Source organism: Macrotis lagotis, chromosome 3, assembly GCF_037893015.1.
Source record: "Macrotis lagotis isolate mMagLag1 chromosome 3, bilby.v1.9.chrom.fasta, whole genome shotgun sequence".
Taxonomy (NCBI): Eukaryota; Metazoa; Chordata; class Mammalia; order Peramelemorphia; family Peramelidae; genus Macrotis; species Macrotis lagotis.
In genome coordinates, this window is record NC_133660.1 from 196379887 (window position 1) to 196407790 (window position 27904).

Sequence of the window (27904 nt, forward strand, 5' to 3'; positions counted from 1 at the left end):
GCAGAAGAGGAATTTCAGATCTAATTTTATCATTTAACTTTCTCATATCTCTAATTCTATTTTCTTAAATAGTCATTGCTTGACACGAAGCTTTGCATTCTTGCAAACTTGCATTCAATGAGACTGTCCCTTGAGTACAAGGACAAAGGAAATAAACTTTCCATGGTAATGACTAGTGATGCTGATAGTAGTAGAGAAAGCTTTGGACTATTTTTCAAAAAGACAAAACTCTAGACCTGAGTCATCTATTTCCTAACTATGTGACCTTGGACCAGTCATGGTCTCTCCAAGTCTTAGCTTTCTTAATTGAAAAGGGATTCATTTAAGCTATCTCTAAGGTCCTCTCTAGTTTAAAAAAAATCTATAATTTCTAATACTCTCTATGGTAAAAGTATGATCACTTAGAATTTTCTATATTATAAGTTGTTTAATTAATATTCAAATACAATGTATCTGAAAGATAGGATAGCATAAGAGATTGGGAAAACAACCAAAGGTATATTCAAATGCTTCCTCAGTTGACCTTGGGAAAATTCACTCCTTCATTCCTTTCTGGTTTCTATCCTTGACTCTCTGGACTTCTTCCTCCACCACTACTTAGGAGTTTTCTTGCCCTGGAAGATCATTCCATCCCAAAAGCCTTCTCACAAGGGAAAATCATTTCTCCTACATATACCTTTTCCATACACTTGCCCCTTCTCCTGATGGCTATTTCTTGCCAGGACCTTCATTTTAAGTGAAATGCCCAGTATATCCATGTTCATTCTTTCATTCTTTTCTGGGCTGTACTCTTGCCTCTTTTAACTTCTTTCCTTACCATACCAGCTTGTATTCCTTCTCCCCCACCTTACTTTTCACTTCTTGTTATATGTTGCTTTCCCCTACTAGAATGTGAGTAACTTTGGGGTAAGGATAGTCTTTTATCTCTATCCTCAGTGTATAGCTTAGGGCTTATTACACAGTAAATGTTTAGTAAATGCTTTATAAATTGGAGAGTGGAGATGGGCAACGGCAGAAGTTTCATGAAATCATTGAAATTGTATGTTTTATCTATACTCTACCCTGCAAAAACAAAAGCTAACCTAAATCAGATATTTTTAATTAACCAGTGTAGTTTCAGCATTTAGTAAAAAAAAAAATCAGTTTAATATTAACTCTATTTTCTTCATTAAAAGGTATGTGAGATGGGTCAAAATGTCTTATTTAATGACTATTTGGAACCACAGAGTCAAAAACTCTCAACTTCATGAAGTCATCACTTACTTCCATGTAAGTTGCTACTTCTACTCATTGCCCTAGATGATCAGTGGCTTTGTGACTCTGGAACAATGATGTTAGACTTCCCTGGGCCCTTCCTTGAGCATCTTCCTAGTAAAGGATTCTCCTTCAGATTAATTAAGATGTGCCACCTCCTATACTTTTGCTCTCATTCTTTAAACTAAAAGGATTATTTCCCATAGGACCATCAGATTTTGGACACCAGTCTTTATGCTGACCCAAAGACTTCAAAGTCATCACAAGTTTGCACATGCCTCATGCTTTCCTCTTATACCCAGGGAAGTACTTCACAAGCTTCTAGTCTTACAAGTAGAAAAATAAATCATCAAATGAAACCAAAAAAACAATCAAAGGCATAAAGAAAAAGAGAACTTCCTGGTATAGGTGAATAATTGAAAATCTGGGTGCATTATTGTCTGGTTTCCTTGCTAGTTTAAGTATGGGCAAAATTCATTCAAACTCAAATTTTCTTTAATAAGACTAAAAAGCTAAGATATCTTTTTGTAGCTTACTCATGTGAATGGGGCTAATCCAGATTATTCATGTGGTTTTGAGATGGTATCTAGGGAAGGGGAATTTTCTTTTTGCAAACTGGATTAATTTGATTTGATTATTCAAAGCTATTGACATCTGAACTCAAAACAAAAGGAAGTCAAATTGCAACTTCAGGAAGAAAGGGAATTGTCCACAGCATGGTTGACTTGGAAATTGAGGACACATTCAACCATGTGTTCGTTGATCATAACAACTATGTGACAATCTATTTCAAAAGTTCAGGTGACTCAAAGTCCCCTATAATTCTTCAATATATCATAAATATTTATTAGGGGTCTTTCAGGTTAAGAGGCATTATTGTTAGACACAGAGGATATAAACAACAAAACCAAGACTGATTCACCTCATTTTGTCCCTCAATGAAAACTAATTCAGTGAAGTGGCAATGTATAATTCGTTTTATTAGGGACAAACAGCAAGTATACAAATGACTCAATACAAAGTGTGTAAAAATTAAGGAAAATGATTTTGAGAGGTATCCAACACTAATAACTGAGGGAACCTGGAAAGGTCTCCTGTAGAATGTGGTACCTGAACTGTGCCTTGAAGGGATCTATAGATTTGATGATAAAAGAATAAGAGGGAAAGGCATACCAGACAATTTTCACCTCCTCCACAGCTTCCTAGGCAGCTGCTCAGGAGAATGTATCAGAGACTATACCTAGGGAAACTTATGTCCTGATGCCAAGTTCTCCAGATGGGGTGCCTGCCTCTCGCAAAACATTCTTTTGGAAAAACTCCAGTCATGCCTTACTTTACTTTCTCTTTTCTGGCAATCCTGTCCTCAGCCTTCTCTTCAAGTCCTTGGAGTAACTTAAACCATTTCCTCCTCTCCCAGACCATTCCTCATTCCTTTTTGGAACCAAAAACCAAGATCAAATCAACTCTACAACATATCCTGATACTTTTATTAATCTACTCTCCAAGTTTCCTATCAGTCTCTCAGGATTTTTTCTGAGACAGGGAAAAGAAGGACAGAAGGAAGGAAGGAAGGAAGGAAGGAAGGAAGGAAGGAAGGAAGGAAGGAAGGAAGGAAGGAAGAAGGGAATATTATTAAGTTCTTGCTGTGTTCAGACACTCTACTAAGTACAGAGGATACAAAAATATAAGCAAAAATGAAAACATTTACTGCCCTCAAGAAGCTTACATTCTACTAAGGGAAGACTTTACACTAAAAAGGGCTAAAAAAGAGAAAGGGGAGATAACTTGAATAGAGGATTGGTGTTTACTGGTGAGGAGCCCACAGTAGCTAAGGGTAGTTTCATTACAAGAAAGCATGATTTTAAGTCCTAGTACCAGAAACAAGGAGAGTTGTTTAATATTTACTGAGAGCTTCCAACATGCTAGATATCACATAGAAAGGAACCAGATTGCCATCCCTCTCTGCTAAGGGAGTCTCTTCCAAATCACCAGAAGTGTCCAGTACAGGTTAACTATTGTCTGAGGGTTTTATATTTTTGGGGGTGGAGAGAAAAGGAGGTTAGGGAGTTGGTTTCTTCCTCCCTCCCTCCCACCTTTCTTTCTTCCTTCCTTCCTTCCTTCCTTCCTTCCTTCCTTCCTTCCTTCCTTCCTTCCTTCCTTCCTTCCTTCCTTCCTTCCTTCCTTCCTTCCTTTCTTTCTTTCTTTCTTTCTTTCTTTCTTTCTTCTTTCTCTTTCTTACTTTTTCCCCCCTTCCCCCCTTGTACTGACAACCTGGATCTGAGTCTCAATTGATAGACATAATTAGGAGGAAATAAGAGAGATCTTTTCCTACTTATTCTTTCTGCACATAGATATAGAGTATGTCTTCTTATTCCTCCAACCTAGAGTAACTAGAAAAACAAATGGGGCAAGGATGTGGGTCTTGGGAGAGATGATAAGGAATGGGATACATTTGGAAGGTTAGGGGCAAAATAATAGAACTAACCTGTTAGAGTTGAAATCTTAAAAGGGAGAAGAGGACTTTGGGGAAATAGAATGATAAACTACTGAAGATTAATTTTATTTGTTCAGTTATTTTGCATAAGCCTAATTTAGGTATTTAGACCTAACTTTAAGGCAGTGTTTTTTTTTTTTTTTCAGGAATTGTGGCCCATTTTATATTTTGGGATTTTGTATGGTTTTATGATGCCACTGATATTCAATGGGAGATGAGCAAAGAATATGCTATATGTATAAAGGAAATAAATGAGTAGCAATCAGGCAGAGGTATCTGCAATATGCTGTAGTAATTATTTTATAACTGTTTAAAAATAAATGATTGCCCAGAGTGACATTTCTGTCTTCAGATTCTTCCTTAGAAATTTACAAGATCTTTAAACCTGGGGAAGTCATTTAAAGTCTCTGATCATTAGTTTCCTCTTCTGTAAAATAAGAATGATAAAAACACCTACCATACAAGATCAAATAAGGATCAAATGAGGATCAAATAAAAATCAAATAAGGATCAAATGAGGATCAAATAAGGATCAAATGAGGATCAAATTAGTTGCTATGGAGAGACTACTAGTCTTTGGAGGTTGGACAAGAATGGACAAGGAAGGACAAGAATGTCTTCTTTAGTTGTTTCTGGGTCTTGTTTTCTGGGAGAGGATGTAAATGCTTGGGGGAGGGGAGTCAAAAATCTGACCTTGGGGCTAAGGGCCTGCCAGAGCAAAGATCAATTTTTAGAGCCTAAGTTTGTAGAGGTTTGTACTGACAGTGATGAACAGTAAAGTCCAGGAGCTAATGGTGGCTAGCAGAGCACAGGAGACCAGAAACCAATTACCAATTTATTAATAATAATGATGATGATAATGGCTAGTATTTATGTTGTACTTTAAGGTTTGCAAAGCACTTTATAAATATTAGCTCATTTTATCTTCAAAATAACCATGGAAGTAGGTGATATTAATTTCCCCATTTTACAGATAAGAAAACTGAGGCATGTAGAGGTTAATTGTCTTGTTCTGGGTAACACTGCTACTAAGTGTTTGATGACATAATTGAGGTTAGTTGAGAGAGAAGGAAGAGTAGGAGAAGGAGAAGAAGAAGGAGTAAGAGGAGGAGGAGGAAGAGAAGGAGGGGAGGTGGGAAGGAGGAGGAGGGAAGAAGAAAAAGAAGATGATGATGATGAAGAAGAAGAAGAAGAAGAAAAGAATTGAGACAAAGAGGACAGACAGAAAGGGGGGGAGAGAGAGAGAGAGAGAGAATTGATATTAACAGCTTCTAGGAACAGATAGGATAATTTCTCTGTGTCTCTAGGATTAAGCATGTCAGTTATCTCTCTGTGGTAGCTGGCTAGGTAAGTTAGGCTGCTAACACTTTGAAAAGAAACAATGCCTTCAGGAAGGAGTGACTGATTAGAGAGAAAGTTCCTGACCAAAGGAGGAATAAGCCTAGGCATAGTGCTCCCATGCAAAGTTTTATGGGAGCCAGGATGAGATCCACTTTATTTTCTCAAGGGTCAACCAATATAAGAAATTATTTTTGTAAGACATATACTGCTATGTGACCTTCAATTCTCACTCTTTCCAAGACTTGACTTTTGAACCTCAAAACCCCAGCATCTGCTCTATTCTGATTTTATTAGTATCACTATAAAACACAGGTCATTCTTATTCTGGGGGGAAATAAGAATTCATATTCTGAGCTGAAATGATAGTTTATATTGATGCAATAATGATAAAACATATGCAAATCTTGCTATTTGTGTTTTTGGTGCATTAGTATGTTATACTATTTATGATGCAGATGTCAAATATTGTTAAGCATTTGTATAAATCAAAAAGTATCACCGTCCTTTGCATAGAGAGAGAGAGAACTCTGAAATTTTCAGCACAGCTGTTACTCCCACACTGTCACCCTGTTTGACTTGGCCAGAGTTTCCTCTTCAGACTTTTGTAGCAAATTCACAGAGACATAAGAGTCTAAATAAGGTGGGAGAAAATAGATGCTGTCACAAGGAATCATGGTGTTCTCAGAGATGATAATTATAAAGAACAAAGAATATGTTTGGCACATAACAAGAAATATAGGAAAGTTAGTGAGGCTGATAAAGATGATGATGCCAGTCTATAAACTAGAAAGATCTGAATTTGAATTCCTTCTCTGACACATTCTGGCAAGATTATCTAAGGTAGATCACTTAGTTCTCTCCATGTCCCACCTAGGTCCCTGAGACAATTATGTCATGGAAAATGTCTTGTTTAGTAAGAGTCCAACAGGTCCAACAGCAATCCTATATAATATAACTTGCCTCTGAGGCAAAGATTTGAAAAAAAAATAAAGACATGGATTCTAATTTATGAACAGACTTTGATCTAAAAGTTTATTTAAGAGTCAGTTATTTGGAACTTGGAACATGATTCCTCATAATGCCATATAAAATGAATATGTTCCTGAATCAATACTCAAATTATCTAACTCATCATATACCTAGGTTTATAGATTTTTTTTCCTGCTATCCCTTTTCTCTTCTGTTTCTAGTTTCTCTTACTTCTATCAAGATTCAATTTATAGGCTACCTCTTCTGGTCCTCCTTTTCTCCCACAGCTAGCGTCATTTCAGAGGTCAGTTTCTATCTACTTCCTCTTTCACTTGAATGTACCTAGTAGCTTTTATAATGGAGGTCTGGTGTGTGTAGAAAGAGTCATTTTGCTTGACTGGGGAAGGCACCAAGAAACTTGCTTCCAGAAAGTAGTGCCTTGGAGATACTGTGAATAATATGTAAACCTTTTTTAACTGGTTCTTGTTGAGTAATCATATGATGAAAGAAAAGTTTTCTGAATTGCTTTGAGGGAGTCAAGATCAGCATTAGATCCTTTCCTTTTGGAATCATTCATTCATGTTATTCATCTTTTAAGAGACCATGTAGTAAAGGGAAAGGTCTTGGGCTTTCTCTTCCCTGATTCCATTTGGCCCTGAGAAACAGGTTACAGACTTGAGCCTTTTCGTTTCCTCTTTTTCATAATATGTGAAGGGAGTTACACCTCATGATCTATTGAGGTCCAAGAGATTATCAGGAGGATACTCCAGGGCATTCTGTGTTCCAGAGTCTGTGTTCTAGAGCTAGACTTTAAAAATGACCTTTAAGATTGCAGGCCAGTAGAAGGGCTCATCCACAATCATCTTGTCTTAATTGGACATGAATTTGGTGGGATCAATACTATGTAGAAATTAAGCTCAGTTAGGAGACTAATCTTGGAAAATTGAGGAAGGGGGGGAGGAATTTTTGTTCTTTGTATTTTGGGCTTACCATGTCTTTAAAATAAACATTTTTTTAAATAAAATCTAATAATATAAAATGAATAAGTAGAAATGGGTTAAGAGTTATTGGTTCCTAACAATGGGAAACACAACTAGTTGGGGGGGGGGGGGGGTGGAGCAAAGGAGAGGAGTGTCAAGAAATGGCAGTAGAGACAAAAAAAATATCCTCCCAGTCCCTCAGGCTATCTTAGAAACCTGAATGGACATTTAGCTGACTTGGCTCCTAGAAACAAGTCCAGATTATATGATCTAAAATTATATTCTTTCTTCTCTTTTAGAATATATCCTCCTTGAGGTCAAGGATCATATTTTTCACTTTTCCTTCTGTCTGAAACCTTAATATAGTGCCTAACACTTAGTGAGTACCTAATATATATTTATTGACTAACTCAATAAAATTTCTTGAGTATTTTTAAACACTGAACTAATTGCTTGGGATACAAAGACACAAATCAAACAGTTTTAGAGTTTATGAAACAGGCAAACTAGGGCAACCCTTTTATTTTATAAATAAGGAAAATGAGACCAGGTAAGATAAAGTCAATTAGTTAGATCATACAAGTAGGTTAGGCAGAATTTGAACCTGGGTCCATGCAAGTTCATTGCTTTCTCCACTAAATCCCATTATTTCCTATTGCTGTGCCATCAGTATCTCATATTTCCATGGGAAAGCACATTCATAGATTCAAGTTGTCTGTTCAAAAAATACAGATCTCCTTTGCTTTCAGTTCTGGAAGACCAATCAAGGATTCCCTCAATAGAACTTTCCCTGCTCTAATCCACTGGTGGTAGTGAAGAGGGAGGATGAGAGATCTCAGCAGGATAGGAACCTTGCCAGTGTAAAGACTCAAACACTATTCAATCTAGCTTGACCCTTTGTCCCCTTTGCTTTTCTTTTGAAAATCTCAGGAATTGACCTTACTTCTTCCTTTTCTGCTTTCATATTTATTGCTTTAGGCTAGGGTTTTTCCTGTTCTGTCACAGGCTGGAATACTATCCCATTTGTTCTTACAGTCCAATCCCTGAAGCAAACTAATAGCCTTTATGAAGTTCCAAAGGTTTGCTGTTGTTGTAGTTGTTTTTACTGATAATGACAATAGAAAGTCTCATGGAAGGAAGGAAGGTTGAAGGCAAGGTTGGGTGTATTGTTTTGTGTTCTAGAAGCTCATTACTAGTCAGTTATTTGGCATTCCACACATCTTCCCATAGGAATGATGTTATATAAAAGGGATTAGATTCTCCAAATAGTCTAACAAAAAGATTGGTAGGTATTAGGAACATGTGAATCACTCAGGTGTTCTGTTGGATACTTCTAAATACTAGGGGGAAAAGAAGAAAGTTTCAGATGCTTTGGGGAGATCCTTTGTGGAGAATTTATGAAAAAACTAGGAGAAAAGGGCATAAGATAAGATTACATGGAAATTGTAATTTGCAAAATGTTTTGGTTGAAGGAATTTTCATACCAGGAAACAGGAGAGAAAAGCTTCACTCTTATTTACCTCCCCAATTGTTCTGTTTTTTTTCCCCTCATTAGCTACAGAGAAAGACAAAAGACTCAAACAGATGTTGATTATGATGAGTGTTAAGGTCAGGAGGGAATCAAATGCAATTTATCTGAATTTTCTGGTAACAAATAGTAAGTGAAACTTCCAAGGTATTTCTTCCCAGAAACAATAAGGAGGTATCCTCATGAGGAATGGGTGAGAATATAGTATATAGACCTGAGATGCTACACACCAGACCAGTTTAGAAGTTGGGAAATAATCCTTCATAGAAATAGAGTAGGAAGAAGATAGCAACTTTGCTCCCCTGGCTGTATTCCCTCTCACAACCACTGATGGCCCCAGTACTAGCGCAAGGCAATAACATGTGAATCAGTTAGAATCACTGATAACCACTAGTTAGGGACCTTAGATATTCTCATCCCTTTATAGGTAAAGTCAAGTGACTCACTCAAGGTAGCACAAATAGTACATGGAAGAGCTAGAGTTTAGAATACAGATTCCTTTCTTCTGACTAAATTCAATCCTCTTTCCCTAAGAAGTAGCTCAATTTATAATATTAGCCTTCATTTTTCAAAGAAGACCATGACATCAGGGAAGTGATACCATGACAAGTACATGAATTGCATTTCAGTGGGGTCTGTGCTAAGTCACTAGTTTCAATTTCTCCTCCAGAGTCATCTAGGTCCAGTGGCCATATAGGAATCAGAACAAATGGAGATGATTCTGGATGTGAGGTAATGAGGGTTAAGTGACTTGTCCAATGTCACACAGCTAAGAAATATCGGAGGTTAGATTTTAACTTAGGTGCTACTGACTTGAGAGCCAGTACTCTACCCACTGTGCCATCTAGCTGATCTAGCTTAATTTATAAAAGTGATGGGAAGAAACTTTATTGAGCCTGATAGATATTGAATTTTTTGTTTTGTTCTGTTTTATAAATTGAAGGTTTGTGGTAATCCTGTGCTGAGCCAGTCTATTAGTACAATTTTTTTCATTAGCATGTACTCACATCATGTCTCTGTCATATTTTGGTAATCCTCACACTATTTCAATTTTTCTATTATTATTATTAAATGTTATGATGATATGGGATTGATGATCTTTGATGTTACTACTGTAATTGTTTTGGGGAGCCACAAATTGTGCCCATATAAGATATCAAACTTAATAGATAAATGTATGTTTTCTGACTGCTTAATTGACCTGCTGTTCCTGTGTGTCTATGTCTCCTCTGGTCTCCCTATACTTTGGGAAAGAACAAAATTGAAATTAGGTCAATTAGTAATCTTACAATAATAGCCTCTAAGTGTTCAAGTGAAAGGAAGAGTCACTATGTTGAAGGAGAAATATCTGTCTGTTTTTATTTTAATTAAGAAAATATTATTTGTGCCTGTCTCATTTTTCTGAGGGCTTCCTTGACCCCAGATGTTCAGCATATGACTCTATCAGATGCATATTTCTTCCAATGGCTCAATGTAATGTCATGTCTAAATGTAAATTATTAAATGTAAAATGTAAAATAAGAGCAACCTCAGTCTATCCTTCTACCCCTCCTCCAGCTTCCTGCCTCCTAGTCTTCCAAAGTAGGTACTGGACCCCAGTCATGGTGGCTTACTCTTTAACTCTTTAACTGACTCTTCCTGGTATAGGAATTGGGCAAGACTATAAAAGTTTGACTCACATTTCTTCCATGTCAGACTTGCTCTGGTCAAGTCCAGTCATTTCTTATTCCTGCTTCCCTATCTCTCTTTCCCTCAGCCATCCTTTCCTCAACCTTTGTCATTCAGCCTTTCTTTAAGTAACTTACTGTCTCTCCAGATTAAATGTAACTTGTGCTTTGGACATCTGTGATGAACTTTGCAGGATTGTGAATAAAAATCTGAGCTTTTACAACTCCAGAGTCGGTCGTGAGTTCTTCTCTAAGAACACTCATCTTTGAATCTCACTCTGGCAACACTGTTCAAATTTCCAAAAAGATGTAGCAAATTTCATTGTTTTCTTATTTTAAGAAATTAATTCAGCCACCTAACTTTTAGCAACCACTATCCAGATAAATCAGTAGTCATCAACATTGAGACAATACTTTCTACCAGCAAAATGATTATTACTTTTTGAAGACATCAGATGATAGCATTTTTAGCAATAAAGGGATTTTTTTTGATATTTGCATGGCAATAGGGTTCAGTGATTTGCCTAAGGTCACACAATTAGCTAAGTATTAAATGTCTAAGACTAGATTTGAACTCAGGTCCTTCTGACTCAAGGCTGATACTCTATCCACTGTGTCACCTAGCTGCCCTAGTAATGAAGTATTTTTAATTAAACTCTATATGATGCTATCATATACTTAATAGACTACAACATAATATAAATATAATTTTCATATATACTGTGAAACCAAAAAAATTATATGATTCCCTTTATTATGATATTCAATTCATTGTAGTGGTCTCTAACAGAACCTGCAATATCTCCAAAGTATGTCTGTAGAAACAAAAAGACAGTTTCTGTTCCCATTCTAAAAGAGGGAAGAAAATGCATAAAAGGGAACTGAAGTACAGGTAGGGTGGTGGGGGGTTGGCACCTGCACAGGAAAGGATGAGAAGTCCAGAGAAACAAGAGTGGAGCCTAGGAGGTAATGAAGCAATACACAAGGCTGGCCTCCAAGATTCAAGAACAAAGTGACCTAAAATAGAAAAAGATGCTAGAGGTGACCAGAAGTTACAGGGTAAGAAGGTTGTTGTGAAAAAGAAGCTCATAGAATTACATCAGAACCAATTATTCTTTGAATGTAGACTTGAATCCAAATCAAAAATATATTAATTTGTTGAACCTAAAACTCACCAAACTAACATTGGTTTTGTTTAAAATCAATCTATCAGAATAATCAGTTTTAGGTTCAAAATAAATTCTGAAGGTATCTGTATAACCTTGGACAGATGAATTCCCTAGCTCTCAGTTTCCTCATAAGCAAAATATGAGATCATGATCTCTAAAGTGTAGACATTTTAACATAATTTTGTTTGCCTTTTTCTTTCTAGGATGATTCATGCCTGGCCATATAGACTCTGAATAGGCAAACATATAGCAGTGTAGTTTTCCAAAGGGACATTGAAAAGAAGATGAGGGAAGAAGTAGGAAGCAGTGCCAAAAAATAGTATGCTTTCCGTGTCCCCTTCTAGATATGGGTCTAAAGGACTTTAAAACTGCTAGAGCAATTGATCATTGGGTATCTATACAGATATAGCAATGTGGGACATGGAGTCTAGGCTCTTTCACACCTTGTACTGGTATAGTCTTCTGTATTGGACCAATACTCCTGCTACAGTAGGCATCACTGACTTCTAGATTCAGAGGACACAATGTTCCAGTAATGATTGACAAGTTGTTATCCCAAAGTTCAGTTTCTCTTCAGTGACCTTGAGGCTGGACCAGGGCCAGCCCCAAGAGCCAGTACCAAGCTAAACTCACAACCTTGTGTCTTTAGGAAGTTGGGAGGAGATAAGGTTATTTGCTTGCAGCCATGGGTGTTGGGAATGTTTGCTGAAGATGTATTTCCTCAGAATCACAATGCTTGCTATTGTAAGTAAAGTGTTCTGGTTCTTTACTATTTGGGCCACTTCTCCAAAATTTGTTAACTCTTACATTTTAAAATGAAGGAGTTGACTGTGGGGTGATAGTAGGAGCTGGGCCCTAGAATATAGGAAATAAAGGAATGGTCATAATCCCTCATCCTTGCAGGAACCTATTACTGTAGCACAGCCCCAGAATTAGGAGTAACTAGTCTAGAAACAACTAGCCTGTTGTAGAAAGAAACCTGGATGGTGAACTAGTTAGAAAGTCATGACTGGTGTCAAAGAGACCTGAGTTCAAATTTGGCCTAAGGCATTTACTAGCTGTGTCACTCTGGGCAAGTCCCTTAGCCCCATTTATCTCAGTTTCCTCATCTTTAAATTGATTTGGAGAAGGAAATGGCAAAACACTTCCATATCTTTGCCAAGAAAACCCCAAATGAAACCATAAAGAGCCAAACTTGACTGAAATAACTGAACAACAAGAAATTTGGGTGGGTGATATAAAGAAAATTAACAATATTTCAAATTGGGTCCTCCATTCCGACAGTAATTACTTCTTCAAGCAGCTGTGGCATTATGCCCTCATGTGTAACATGACTGGCAAGAACTGGATGAAAATGATGCCTATAGCTAGGATGCATCAAAGGTTTTATATAAGTTTAATTTCTGTAACAAGTGATTGAAAATTCCCCTAATTCAAAAGTCTCCTATTGATCAAATTAGGCAAGGGAGGAGTAAGGAGGTCCAATCTAGGTATCAACCAATTAGCATTTTAAAAGAGTGCATGGAGACAGTTCTCTCAAGAGTAAAACAAAGTAAAGGCTCAGTATGTAAAGTCATCAATAAGCCCTAGAGGTATACTTTTTGGTTGGGTCTTTAGTCTTGTCTTTTCACTGGAAGGATTCCTCTCCCATTGGTTGGAGGAGTCAAAGGTGAGTGACAGGGTATTTAAGGCAAAAGTAAATGGGAAAACAACTCAGTAAGCTATCAATAAACCTTCTAGTAACCTAATTCAAATTTGGTCTTCCTGAAGTCCAAAACATCCTTATTTTCCAAATAGTTTCCTCTGTAGATATGTACTTTCATTAACCCATATACATTGCTCATTTTATATAAAGCAGGAAAGAATGAGGGTTACTCCATGTGTAGACTACCCTTGCTAGTCTTGTTGGCATGTATGCCTATCATTTATTCTAGAGATAGAAAAAGGAGCTGCCCAGTTTATTCAGTAGAGTCTTGCCTCAGAGAAGGAAAGACCCAAATGAATTACAAAGAAAGGGGGGGGGGGAAAGAAACCAGGTTGGCTTTTTCTTTAAATATAGTCACTATTTCCCTGTAGGCAGCTTTAAAACAGGCATAAAACCATCTCTTTTCACCAGAATATTTAATTCATGGATTAATTCATAAAGAATAAATGAAGACATTTTTAATTTTATATGAAAGTGTGAATGTGAATTATTACTTTACATTTTTTAGTGCATTCATCAAAATTAGTTTTAGTAAGTCTCCCATATTTCAGATTGTCTATGTTCACTCCTATTTGCTCTCTTCAGTAACTGTATTAATACACTTTTACTTGATGACCAAAACATATCCCTACATGTAAGGATGAAAAAAAAATTCCTTAATATTATTACTATTTCCCCCTCTTCTTTTAAGAGGCAGATATAAGGTCAGAGTGAAGCAGGGCACAGGAGATGACTATGTTGGACTTGAAGGTCATTCAGGAAATGGTCATGTTGGATTCGAAGTTCATGCCCTTTGGAACAGGAAAGACTAGTGTATAGAATACCACCCATGAGCAAAGAATATTGTCTTAGACACTCCTTGGGGGCTGTCCCTTTGACATACATATTGGAGAATACCTGGGGCCAGGTACTAGACCATTCCTCAAGCACCACCCTTGTCCAATCCACTATGGAAATGCATTTATATAAGGTCTTTGGAGTAAGGCTCTCTCTTTTCTTTCCACTTTTTTTCCTTATAGGATGGCTACTTTCTCTGTCTAAGCTAGCACCACATGCTCCCCACCTATGCAGCTAAAGAGTTATGGCCTCTGCTCCTTGTGACTGGACTCATTCATGTCTTACCCAGCCAGGTCTTATGGCTGATTTCCTTTCTCTCTTTCTCTTAGGCACTTTAACCTAGACCCTTCTTATTCACCCTGTCCTCCAGCAGCTTAATGCTTCTCAAAGGAAAAAAAGAAATAATCTGTGAACTTTGCAGATGTGTGAAATAAAAATCCTGATCTTTTCCACCTCCAGGGCTATTCCATTAGTTTTTCACTTTCAAGAATTCTCATCTTTATGACAGAAGTGCTAATTTCCCCAACATTATTAGAATAAGCCTTGTATCAATTAATTAGTCCTAAGACAGGGATTCCAAAGCTGAGGTCTATAGATCTCATGTGATGGTTGTGGTAAATGGATAGATTTCAGGGCATATATAAATTTGATTGGCAATACATATCTCTATCTCTATCTACATCTTTATCTACATACATATGTATGTCTGTATATATATATATATATATATATATACAAACATGCATATGGATATATCTATCTATATATAAGTAGATAGATATAGATATAATTATAGTTATATTATTCCTTTGTTTTTGCTAGCCTTTGGTTTTCTTTGCAATCTTATATATTTTATTTTATGCATTTAAAATTTATTCTGAGAAAGGATCCAGAAACTTCATCAGAATGCCAAAGGGGTTCCCTATCACAGGAAAGACTGAGAGCTCAACCTAGGTAGAAAGTACACGAAGAGCAAAAAACTAGGTTAGACAGATCCTCTCCTTGATCAGGACAACAGTTTTCATCTGTTGGTAAATCTAAAATCTAAAACCTGTATATTAAGACATAAATGTCTATGATTCCACATATTAACTGGGTGCCTATTATGAACCTCGTCAATAAAATAGTATTTATTAAGTCACAACTAACCAGGTACTGTATTTATTGGTGGGGAAACAAAATATACAAAACATAGTTTCTACTCTTAAGGATTATAACCAAATGCTAAGCACTAAAGGAATGCAAAGAAAAAATAGAAGGATTAAAGTTTTTAAAAGAGAATTAGAAATACTATGGGAGAGTAGAAGAAATGTTGTTGTTGAGTCATTTCATCCTCATTGCAATCCCATTTTGCCAAAGATACTGGACTAGTTTGCTAGTTCTTTCTCTAGTTCATTTTACAGATGAGAAAACTGAGGCTTGGAGGATAAACTGACTTGCCCAGGATCAAACAATTAGTAAGTGTCTGAGCCAGATTTGAACTCAGAAAGATCAGTCTTTACTGACTCTAGGTCTCACATTCTATCCACTGTGCTATCTAGCTGCCTTAGAAAGAATGCTAGATTTGGTATTAAATGATCTGCATTAGAATCCATCTTCACCTTTTACTAGGTTACAAAATAGTACTAAATTAGATAGTTCCAGTTCAGGTCTCTCTGACTTCATGTATGTAAATGAGGCAGCATGATATAGTGGATAGAAAGTGGCCCTTAGAGTCAGGAAGATCTTGGTTCAGGTCTCACCTCTGGGTTGTGACCTTGGCAAGTTGCCTAGTCTTTAGATAGTCCAAGCAGCTCTATTAATTGCAGAGAAAATGCTGACCTTCATTGAGAAGGGAAGTTCCATAATTGGTGTTCTCTAGACCAATAAAATCACAGTTCTGGGGAAAAATGTAAAAGATATATACTTACACTTTCAACTAATGAAATGCAAAATCACAGATCATTTGAAATATTAGCATAAATATTCTATGCACACAAATTCTCAAATGGCTCTGTGATCTTGTTGAAGTGAATGATTGATGCAGATTGCAACCCATCTTTTTTCTTCCCATCTTGTGTCCATGTCAAGTTCTGTTCTAAATCTATGATCTATGTCTTTCCTCCAGGACCTCCAGGTCCCAGGAGGATTCCAGTTGCCCCCAGTTCCCAGAGCAATACAATTTCCCTCCAGATCCAGGAGCCTGAGGTCTGTCCATGGGAAGAGTCAAGGTCACAGCCATGGTGGGGTCCCCAAAGGAGCAGAAACTTGGTTCCCCCATCCCTGCTTACCCTCCATGTGACTTGACATAAGAGGAAAACAACCTACTAATGAGAGCTCTCCCAAAGGGGAATGCAGTATTGTTTTTTTAAGTGAGATCTTCAAGCAGAGACTGGATGACCACAATTTGTTGGGACTATTGTAGGTTGAATAAAATGACATCAAAGGGAGGTCATTTTGGGCAAGACACATCCACTCAGTAACTACCTGCCTTTGAAACAAGTAGGCTTCCAGGGAAGGAGGACAGGGGTCCCTGGACAATGATGCTACCTCTCAAAAGTATAGAGGAATGAGGATTTTAAGCAGACATTAGGGAGATGCTTTCCAAACTGAGGTGGGTACAGGAAGAGCTTCCATGCCACCTGCTGCTTTCAAAGAGTTTTAATGGGAAAGACAACATGAAACATCTAGGCACCAACAATATGGGTGTGCATACATGCATGCATTTTTTGTATGTAGATATGTATACATATATGCATATGACTATGTATATGTATATATATAATATATATATATTATATATACTTATAGATGGCATGGAGAACTGCCATCTCTCCCTGCACCCACCTCAAAATACTCATACAAGCTGAGGCCAATGGATTGTTTTGATTCACAGTAGAGTATGATTGGTGACTGTCAACCCAGGCACCAGGAGAACTCAAGTCTATCTCCTCACAGTTGAGCCTCCTCCCACCCTGAACCATCCCCAAGGGTTCCAGTTCCAAGGTCAACCACTTGAACTTAACTATAATTCTGCAATTTAGATAATTGATGTAGAACTTGGAAGGGATTTGATTTATAGAAGAGGGACCTGAGGACCTTAGCAGTTAAGTGATTTTCCCAAGCTCATGCCTTCTATTAGCATGCATCCAAATTAATATTTGAATCCAAGAGTTGCTGACATTAAATTCACTAAAATATATTGCCTTCCTGGTCAAGTCAATTCACCATTCTGAATGAATTTATTTTCCTCATCCAGAAAATGGGTTGACTAGATGAAACAGTAATAAGCATTTATAATGGACCTACTATGTTGCAGACAGTGTGGGAAGCATTAAGGAAATAAAGAAAGGCAAAAAATTAAAAATTAAAAAGGGCTCCTGCTTTCAAGGAGTCTTAAAGGGAAAGACAACATGAAACATCTAGGCACCAACATTATGGGTGTGCATGCATGTATTTATATGTAAATGTGAATATATATATATATATATATTTGTGTATATACCTATACATGCATAGGTATATATCTATATCTATCTATCTATATCTATATCTATCTATCTGAGAGAGACAGAGAGACAGAGACAGAGAGACAGAGAGAGAGAGAGAGACAGAGGGAGAGATGGGGGGAGAAAGAGAGAGAGAGAGAGAGAGAGAGAGAGAGAGAGAGAGAGAGAGAGAGAGAGAGAGATTAAGAGGAAAAAAGACACCAGCATGAAGACATAAGGGAGATTGGAGAAGGCTTCTTGTAAATGGTAGAATTTCATTTGAGAAATAAAGGAAACAAGAGAAGGCAAGAGGGTAGGAGGAAGATAATTTCATACACTGGGTGTCAGTCATTAGAAAGGCCCAGGGTCAGAAGATGGAGTATCTTGTGTGAGAAACTGAAAAGACTGGTTTCACTAGACAACAGAATGTGTGTAAGAGAGTTAAATGGAATAGGTATTCCCTGAACCTTATTCATTGGGAGGGGGGATATGATCAAACCTGTGCTTTAGAAAAATGATTTGGTGGCTGAGAGGAAGATGGACTGGATTGAAGAGAGATGATGCTGGGAAGTTAGTAATAAAGCTATTGTAATACTCAGTTGAAAGGTGATAAAGAACTGCAGCAGGATCACAGGAGAGAAGAGGGCATATATATAAGAAATTTTATGATAGTATAATAGCCAAAACATGGCAACAACTTATTTATAGGGGTTGGGAAGAAAGGTAAGTCAAGAATGATGTCCAGGTTAAAAGCCTGAGTGACTAAGAGGATTAATGTCCTTAACAATAATAGCCAATAATAGCAAAGTTAGAAAGAAATGAAAGTTTTTACCATCCCATTAAGATTACTATAACTACCTGGCCAAATATTCTTGGTGTTTTCTTTATCTTCTCCTGACATCACAAAGATATCAGTGGAATATTAGGGTTATACAATAGCAATCCTTCTCTCTTACCATATGACCTGCCCACCTTTAAACTCTTTCTTTGAGTTATCTTTCACTATGTCCCAGAGTTTCTTAATTTTTTTAATGTTACAGTGTGCTCATACCTACTGTCTATCTTGACTATTGCACACTGAATGGTATTCATTTTTTTTCTTCTGTAGTATTCTTCTGTGTTTGCATTTCTCCATCATTTGATTTTCTTCAAATAATTTTCATTCTTTTCATTTTTTCACTCTTGTTCTGTTTTTTCCCAGAGAATTTCCTCGTTTTTGTTTTGTTTTTTATATGTTTCTTTTCTAAATTCTCTATTGCTTTGTTAAACTCAGCTTATTGTTAAAGTAGATAATGTGCTGGGTCTTGATATAGAAAGACCTAACTTCAAATATGACCTTACATACTTGCTAACTGTGGGATCATGGACAAATCACTTAACTTCTCTTTGTTAATAATATTTGCCCATCATTTTCAAAGAAGACAACAACATCAGGGAGATGATGCCATGACAAGCACATGAATTGGATTTGAGTGAGGCATGGTTGGGCTAGATTATCAGCCTCACTTTCTCCTTCAGAGCCATCTAAATCCAGTTGTCAGATATGGATCAGCATGACTAGAGATAGTCCTGGATGTGAGGCAATCAGCATAAAATGACTGGCCCAGAGTCACACAGTTGATTATTGTGAAGTATCGGAGGTCAGATTTGTACTCCTATCCTCCTGCCCTCTTGCTTATCTATAAAACTGGTATAAAAACAAGACCTATGTCTCATGGTAGTGTTGAGGATCAAACAAGATTATAACTGTAAAGCACAGTATCTGTCACAGTTATATAAATGGCATTTATTAATATTAATTTCTTCGTTAAGTATGATGCCAATCCTTATTTCTTCTTATTTTATGTTTTATTTTTTATTTTTATTTTTTATTTTATGTTTTTATTTAATTCTTTGCTTGCTTTTTTTGGGTCATTCTGGGAGCTCTTGAAGTCATTATTGTTTCAAGGGACTTCATAAAATACATTGTAATACTGCTGTATATCCCAGAGGGTTCTAACTCAGTTTCATTTTTTAAAAAAAAAATTATTCTTTGAGATTTATTGGGGGAAATGTTGATTTCTCCCCCAGTTCTTACTTTTTTTTTTATCAGCATTGGTTTACCTATTTCTCTATGTCTCTCAGGCAGGTAAGTTGCCATAGATAGATATGGAGTCAGAAGTTTTTAAATGGGAATTCTGCCTCAGACACTTATTTAACTGTGTGATACTGTGTCACTTCACCTATCTCTTGGGTTAGTTTCTTTATTTGTAAAATGTGAATAATCATAGTACTTGCCTCACAGGATTGGTATAAGGATCAAATGAGGTGATATACATAGGGTGTTTCACAAACCTTAAAGTGCTTACTATATAAATGTTAATTATTAATACATTGATTGTTTTAAGCATGATTCTTGACAATAGTTTTTTCCTTTCTGAAGACCTAATCTTTTTTGTGCAACTTCCACAACTCTTGTGGACTATTCTTTGATCTTTCAAATCACAGTATTTGATGAAATCTATGGTCTTTAGGGGTTAATGGTAACCAACTGGTACAGTGACATTGAAAAACTATGAGGAAATTGCAATTAGGTCTCTTCTTTTTCCTTCTTACTCTTTTGGGATCTCTCAAGTTCTGAGACAGACTTTATTTAGTTCCTATAATGAACATGGAGTATTGGTGGAGAAGGAATTTGGGGAAGGACCCTTACTAAGGGAAAGCCTTTAGCAAGGGAAAGCCTTTAGCAAGGAAAAACCTTGCTAAGTGGAAACTCAAGATAGGTTTTTTGCAAGGCAAATGGTGTTAAGTGGCTTGCCCAAGGCCACACAGCTAGGTAATTATTAAGTGTCTGAGGCCAGATTTGAACTCAGGCACTCCTGACTCCAGGGCCGGTGCTCTATCCACTGCACACCTAGCCGCCCCTTCAGAATAGATTTCGTAACTGACTGTTTTCTCTATCTTTGTCCTGTTCTTATTAGAGCTTCCTGCTTCTTCCTGTACAATATTCATTAATTGCAACCATTGCCACATTTCTGGGTCCCTCTTCTTCTACAATGATCTTCATAGACTGTAGCAATTCTTCATGTGGGTCTTCTTTCCTTCCACTTGAGAAGGGGAGTCAGTCGATATGGAGAGAACACTGAACTAGGATTAATTCTGAAAAATCTGAGTTTAAGATTGTAGCTCTCACAAAGCACAAGGGACTTCTCTGGCCTGCATTATGGGAAAGGGAAGGAAAAGGACCAGGAATTACAGGTTAAATAACTGGTCTTAGTTCTTTTTTCAAAAAATAAGAATTATCAGGGGCAGCTAGATGGTGCAGTGGATAGAACACCGGCCCTGGAGTCAGGAGTGCCTGAGTTCAAATGCGGCCTCAGACACTTAATAATTACCTAGCTGTGTGGCCTTGAGCAAATCGCTTAACCCCATTTGCCTTGCAAAAAAAAGTTAAGAATTATCTTATGGAAGACATTTTCAATTTTTTTTATTCCTACTACTTTATATTTATTCCACTAGAGGAAATTTTTCTAGTTGCTTTGGACCGGTACATGCTAAAGGTGGTCTTTTAGTTAGTTCAAAGACAACAAGAAATATTACATCATAGGACATCTGGTAAGCTCTTAGACCAATACTCAGAAGCACTTGAAAAACAAAGCAAAACACCTTGAGGATAATTGCAGCATGCATGAATGCTGACATCTTTTATACAAAACTCAGTGGTAAAGAAATTCTACAAAGATCTCAATAAGACATTAAAATTAAATTAAATTAAAATTATTTGAATCAAAATCAAATCAAATCAAATTAAAAGCAAATATATTCTTATAATGAATCATGAGTGAGACTGGAAGATGTATGTGTGTGCATATTTATATGTATATATGTGCATACTTCTCATATATAAATACTTACAATATGTACATAATCAATCATATTTATGCCTAACATACATAAATTGTGCATATGAATTCTAATGGGAGTTATTTAGAGAGATATGCATATATATACACATATGCATACATATATAGGTGCCTTCTCTACAGCCTCTTCATTGCCCTGCTCTCAGGACATCTACACTCTATGAGACTTGGACTCAACTTTGTATCTTTTCTGATAGGTGAAATTTTTACTTTATATTATGCAGTCCAGGTCTCTATACAATGTTTCAGTCTCTTTACTATTCCTTTTATTTTACCTCTTTTTTTCTAGCTCTCCTTTATGTATTGTCTTCTCCTATTAGAATGTAAGGTTCTTGAATTTGTTTGCTTGAATCTGTGCTTAGTACATTGCCTGTATATAGGAAGCCATTTCTAAATATTAGTCTTTTTAGCATTAGTACCTAACTTTAATCATTTGCTTTGGTTTTAAAGAAAATACAGATTTAGGAAAAACTATCATTGAACTGATTTATCAAAAAATTAGTAAACATTGATAAAATTCCTAGTCATTCTAAAGACAGCAACCATTTAATGGGTCTTGGAACACAATGCCCGATTGGTAAATTTTCATCTGCATACTGTTCCCACTAGTACTGTCATTCTTAGTTTTAAGGCTCATTAAAAACATGCTTCTACCTATGTTATTCTTAGCTCTACTGTTTGTGTCTCAGCTCCTTGGTTCTTCCAGCACTTTGATGATAGTGAAAAATAACTTACACTTTGGTAAATGATGATAGGCCCAGTTCTCACTTTTCCCTGAAGACCCCAGACATCATTCTGGTGTAGAACTTCCATTAACTTCAAAAAGATGTCCATGCTGTGAAGAGATCTGTGGGGAATGAATAGAAATGAGATTCTGGCCCAACAATTTGGACTTGCTGGCCTCAATTGTACTTGGAGCAAAGATATGCAATCGACTCTGGTGCAAAGCAAACTACAGGCAATAAACTCTCATTAGAACAGATTTAATTGAGCTGAGTCACTGGATTTCAATCATTAGTCTCAGGACAGTCCCAGAATTGAGGCAGAACAGCCTGGCGAGAAGAAATGGGGATAGAGAGACAGATTCTAGTTTTTATTTTGTTTCTCTGATTTGGGGGGCATTCTCTTGTCTGTTATTTGTGACCTTTAGTAAGTTACTTTAAATCCCTAGACTCTAGACCTTAGCAAAATGATGGGGTGGGCACTATGCTAGACAATACTAGATCATGTGACCAGATGATTTTGGGGGATGATGGTTGAAGGACAGACCTCAGCATCTCTCCACATGTCTGACTACAATCTTTCAAATGGTACATTAAACAGATGAGGGAGAACACTAAGTCTGGGATAGCAAGGAAGATGAGGAGAAAAGGGAAATGGAAACTTTGATGCTGCTGTCGGCATCCTGAATCACAGTGGGGAAAAACCAATTTCCCTGAGGACTGGTGGGCAGCCTTGTCTTCACAGCAATAAGAGCATCTTTGTATGACCTTCCCTATAGCAGCAATGATTCTGTTTTATTGTTGTTCTTGTTCAGTCATTTTGGTTATGTTTGACTCTTTGTGATCTCATTTGGCATTTTCCTAGCAAAGATACTAGAGTGGTATCTTCTAGGCAAGAGGTGATAAGTACCTGAATGAAAGGTGATGGCTATGTGGTAAAGCCAGAAATATGCATTAGTGATATAATTGATGGGTGTATTCATGGCTATCTCCAGAGCAGTCTATCATTAAATGAATATTTATTAAATGTGATCTGAGAGGGAAAGGCATTAGTACTCAGTGGGATAAGAAAAGCTTTCAGTATGTGGCATTTGAGATAAACTTGAAGAAAGTCAGAGATGAAATGGCAGTGGCAGTGCAAAGCCCTAGAGATAGGAGATGCACCACCCTACTTAAGGAACTTCAAGTAGGCCAACATAACAGAATGGCAGTATTTGAAATGTGTTTCCTCCTTCTGCCTGTCATCCCAAAGAACCTTTGATGACCATTGAGCAGAGTCAATGACTGTTCTCAAGGTCATCTTCCCCTCCAGCTTGAGATCCTGACCTGATTATTTCTTACAGCTTCCCATTAAGGAATGGGATGGACCAGGCTAATCTGTCACCCACCCTAACCAATATTTGACCATTAACAAAAGTCATTTAAAATCTGCCTAGGCAAGTATGGGCCTGGATTTTAGACTTTTTTTTTTGATCTTGTCTGATCTTATATCAATAAATATTTTTCTTGAGAAGGTTCCAAACTTGGAAATGACCTGGTGAATTCACTAATTCTAAGGCCCTTTTGACTGAGTTTACCAGGGGCAAAAAAGAGAAGACCTTCAGAGCACTTGGAGAGGATAATCAACAAGAAGATTGTCCCAAGACTGTACTTTTTCCATTTGTCTGTTCATTTCATTATATTTTAGCTTACTTTTAATCAATTAATTAAATTAATTTTGGTTTTTTCTTTTTTGCAAGACAATGGGGTTAAGTGACTTGCCCAAGGTCACACAACTAGATAATTATCAAATGTCTGAGCCAAAATTTGAACCCTTCTAAAGTAGGGCCAGTGTTCTATCTACTGAGCCACCTAACAGCCTCTTTTAATTTCTTTTTAAACAAGCAGTGTAGTATATTCAAAGGTGTCCTATTTGCCTGTGATTCCTTTTAGTTTTCCCACTATTTCTCTTTTAGGGGGCAAACTTATCTCCACCCTTCCTCTTTTAACTGAAAAAAAGAAAAAAGAAAACATCTTTGCAATAAAATTACGTAGTTAAATGAACTACATTCTACATTGACCATATCAAAAATATATATCTCATTCTTCATTTTGAGTCCATTAACTTTGTCCTAGAAGTAGGGAGTGTCATCAGTCTACTGGAATTTTGTCAGGTCATTGCATTGATCAGAGATCTTAAGTCTTGTATGTTGTTTGCCATTTTTCCTTATTCTAATTATCTCATCCTGCAGGAATTCTAGATTGGATCTACAATTGTAACATGTGCTACGACCACCGTAAAACCATCTCAGCAGACAGACTAAATCAAGTGGAAAGTTATCAACAGACCTCAAATTTGTCAATGAGCTAAGAGGATGTCTATCCTGAGAATGGGAGCTTTCTGCAGCAGAATAGGCAGATGAGAACAATTTGTTCCAACAGCCATGCATATGACTGAAATAAGCACTGTGGAGCACTTAAGAGCTTTGGCAGACATCAAAGATGCCAAGGTCATCTATTGCATCCCAGACCATCACCAATCATCTTGACTTTTGTTTTGCCATTGGATTTTCATGACTGTGGAAGAGAAAGTGCCACTGATGACTGTGCAACTTTTCCTCACATCCTATTAATGCATGACTTAAGATATCATTCTGTTCTGTTATTGGTCCTCTTCAAAATGAAGAACAAACAATATTCAGAATAGAACCACTCCTTCCATCATCTTTTTTTGGCACTATAGAATTCTATGACATATACATACCATAATTGTCCAGCCATTTCCCGTCTGATGGATAATCCTTTAGTTTCTATATTTTTGGCACTACAAAGGAAGAGATACTAGATCTATTTTTGTAAATATGTAACCTTTTTCCTCTTTCTTTGATCTCTTTAAACACAACTGTTAAATCATCAGATCAAAGGGTATATATAACTGAGTGACTTGTTGGATAAAGTTCCAAGTTGCTTTCTGGAATGTCTGCACTAATTTACAGCACTATTATCAATATATTAATCTGTCTGCTTTCCTGTAACCACTTTAATAAATGTCATTCTTCTTTCTTCTTTGCCATTCTAGTGGGAACTTAGAGCTGATTTAATTTTGCATTTCCCTATTTTGAAATTTTTTTTGGTTGTTGATTGCTTAAATATCTTCTTTTGAAAATTGCTTGTTCATATCCTTTGTCCACTTATTTATTAAAGAATGACTTTTTACAAATTTAAATTTATTTCTTATATTTCTTGGGAATGAAACCTTTATCAGAGAAATTTCCTGTGAAGATTTTTTCCCCCTTCATAAAAATTTTCTCTTACAATTTTTATTGCCATTTTGTAAGAGAACATTGAATGAAAGTTGCTTGGACAGTGCAGAACTATGGTGAAATATATCAATATCTATTTAGAACAACTGGTACCATTAGAAAGATGGTGTGGATATAATAGCAAAAGCCCTGGTTGAGAGTTAGAGGACCTGTGTTTGAATGTTGGCTCTGCAAATAGACAACCATTACTATCTTGAACTATCACTTGATTACTATAGACTTTAGTTTCCTCATCTATAAAATAATCAGCTCAGACTCAATGATTTCTAAGAAATGCTCTAGCTCCAAATCCTATGAATTCTCTTTCCTCTAAATACACACAATGCCCTTTTTTTTGGATCTCCATCTACTGGTGGATTGACTTGTATAAGTAAAAAGACAAAAAAATCAGAGAATTTCTGAAGGGCAATGAACATAAAAGGTGATCTAATCTAACCTGTGGCTGAAAAATAATTCCTTATTTCCTTTGGAGAGACTGCTAGTTGACTCTGTGAATAGAATGCTGGACCTAGAATCAGTAAGATTCATTTTCCTGAGTTCAAATCTAAGCTCAGACATTTACTAGCTGTATGACTTTGGGCAAGTCAATGAACCTTGTTTACCTCAATATCCTCATCTGTAAAATAAGCTAGAGAAGGGAATTATAAACCACTCCAGTATTTTTTCCAAGAAAACCCTAAATAGGGGTCATGAAGAGTCAAATATTTCCCTGGGAAATACTCTTTATTTTGTTTGAAAATTTCTCCTGAAGGAAAACCAGATACTTACTTGAACAGGTCATTCAACTGTGGGACAACTGTAATAACTAGAAAATTTCTCCTTAAACCAATCCTAAATCTGCCTCTTTGTGATGTCACCTATTATTCCTAATCATGCTTTCTCTGGCCAAAACCAAGTCAAATAGTTCTTCTACAGATAGTTCTAGCAGTGGATCTGGAATCAGGAAGATCTTAGTCTCATAAATTTACTGACTCTGGATAAATTTTCTGTCTAAATTTTCTCATAGGAATAATAGTAGTGATTATCTTACAGGGGACCTTAAAGTACCATCTAAAAGCTAATTGCTGTTACTACTACTACTACTACTACTACTACTTCTTCTACTACTACTACTACTACTACTACTACTACTACTTCTACTACTTCTACTACTACTACTACTATTATTAATTACCTTGTCTCCTATCAATACCTCTAGACTTCTCCAAACTAAACATGTCCATATCATTAATTCATTTTCATATGTCATAATCTAAAGGGGCTTCACTATTTTATTTGCTCTTCTGGACAATCATGATGCCTAGAACCAACCATACTATTCTAGATACTGTTTGACCAGCTTAGAGTAAAATGAAACCATCACCTTTCTATTCTTGGAAATTATCCTTTTTCATGTCTACTAATAATAGTTCACTTGTCAAGATAGAGCAAAAAAAGTACCTTTTATTTCTGGAATAAAATAAAGCACTCCTTCATGTCCTTCCAGCTACTCTTGAAAAAATTATAGATTTCAAACTGACCAGAATCATGTTTTAACCACTATACCTAGTAGTTTTACATAGTAAATTTATTTTCCCCTTTAAAAAGTTCTAAGTGGACTAGTAACCTGTTTAAAATGAACTCACCAATCCCCTTGCCTTTGTTTAAAAAAATAACAAAACAAACAGTCTTTATAAATAAATTAAAATTCTAACTAAAAAGCTAATTATAAGCGTATTTGTTTTGTTTGAGGTAAGGCACATCTATTATCATAAAGATAATTAACTCAGTCTGACAGATCTAATAAAAGGACAAGTTTAGCACTGGCTTAGCCAGAAGCCCAAGGCAAGCAATTTTTATAATTACTAGTTATTGTAACTGGGCTCAGAGAAAATGGTCTGTGATATTTAAACAGTAATGTTAATTTGCATTTAGACCTGCTTTTTTTCAGGGAAGAATAAGAAAAAGGATGGAATATTGTAAGAAAGTTCAATAAGCACTATATTTGTTTTATTTTTTTTTTCAAAAAGGAAAGGAAAAAAAAAGAAAAGGCAGACAGGATGGATTTCTCTTTACTAAGGAATTGAAGTCTTTTTTTGTGTCTAGATAATGAATGTCCCTACAAGGTAAGTATTCTAGTAACCTCAAAACAAACAATGAACAGAATGGTGAATTTTCAACAAACTCATGTGTCAAAGCCATATTTGGTACTAGTTTTATCAGTCTCCTGCTACCTCACCATCTTCATATAAATAAGGACTTTTATTTATATCCAGCCCTTCATTGGAACTGAGCAAATAAAAAAAAAGCAAAAGGAAATAGGACCTGCACCATTACAGAGCCCCAGATAAAGGAAATCTAGAATCTAGAGCAAGCTCTGGAAATGACTTTGTTTGGTCTTAGGTCATGACTTTTTAAAGCCTAGCTCTCCTGAATCTTTTACAATAGATTCCTTCCCAGAGCTAAACAAATCAACCTTTTTTTAAGGGAGGAAGTTACTCTTTAACTGCTTCCATAATAAAGGTTGTAGAAATAAGTAATAACCAGTGTCAGAAAATAGACTGCTAATACACTACAGAAAGCACTTA

General features: G+C 36.4%; 1 long non-coding RNA gene across 1 annotated transcript in view; it reads right to left on the reverse strand.

The window, feature by feature from the left end:
- The window catches only part of LOC141516380 (uncharacterized), a 43202-nt gene extending 21071 nt beyond the window's left edge, over positions 1-22131 (reverse strand). Inside the window, exon 1 of the long non-coding RNA XR_012476678.1 lies at positions 22049-22131. This is a non-coding gene — a long non-coding RNA (uncharacterized LOC141516380). The remainder of the gene's footprint in view (positions 1-22048) is intronic.
- Positions 22132-27904: the final 5773 nt, after the last annotated feature.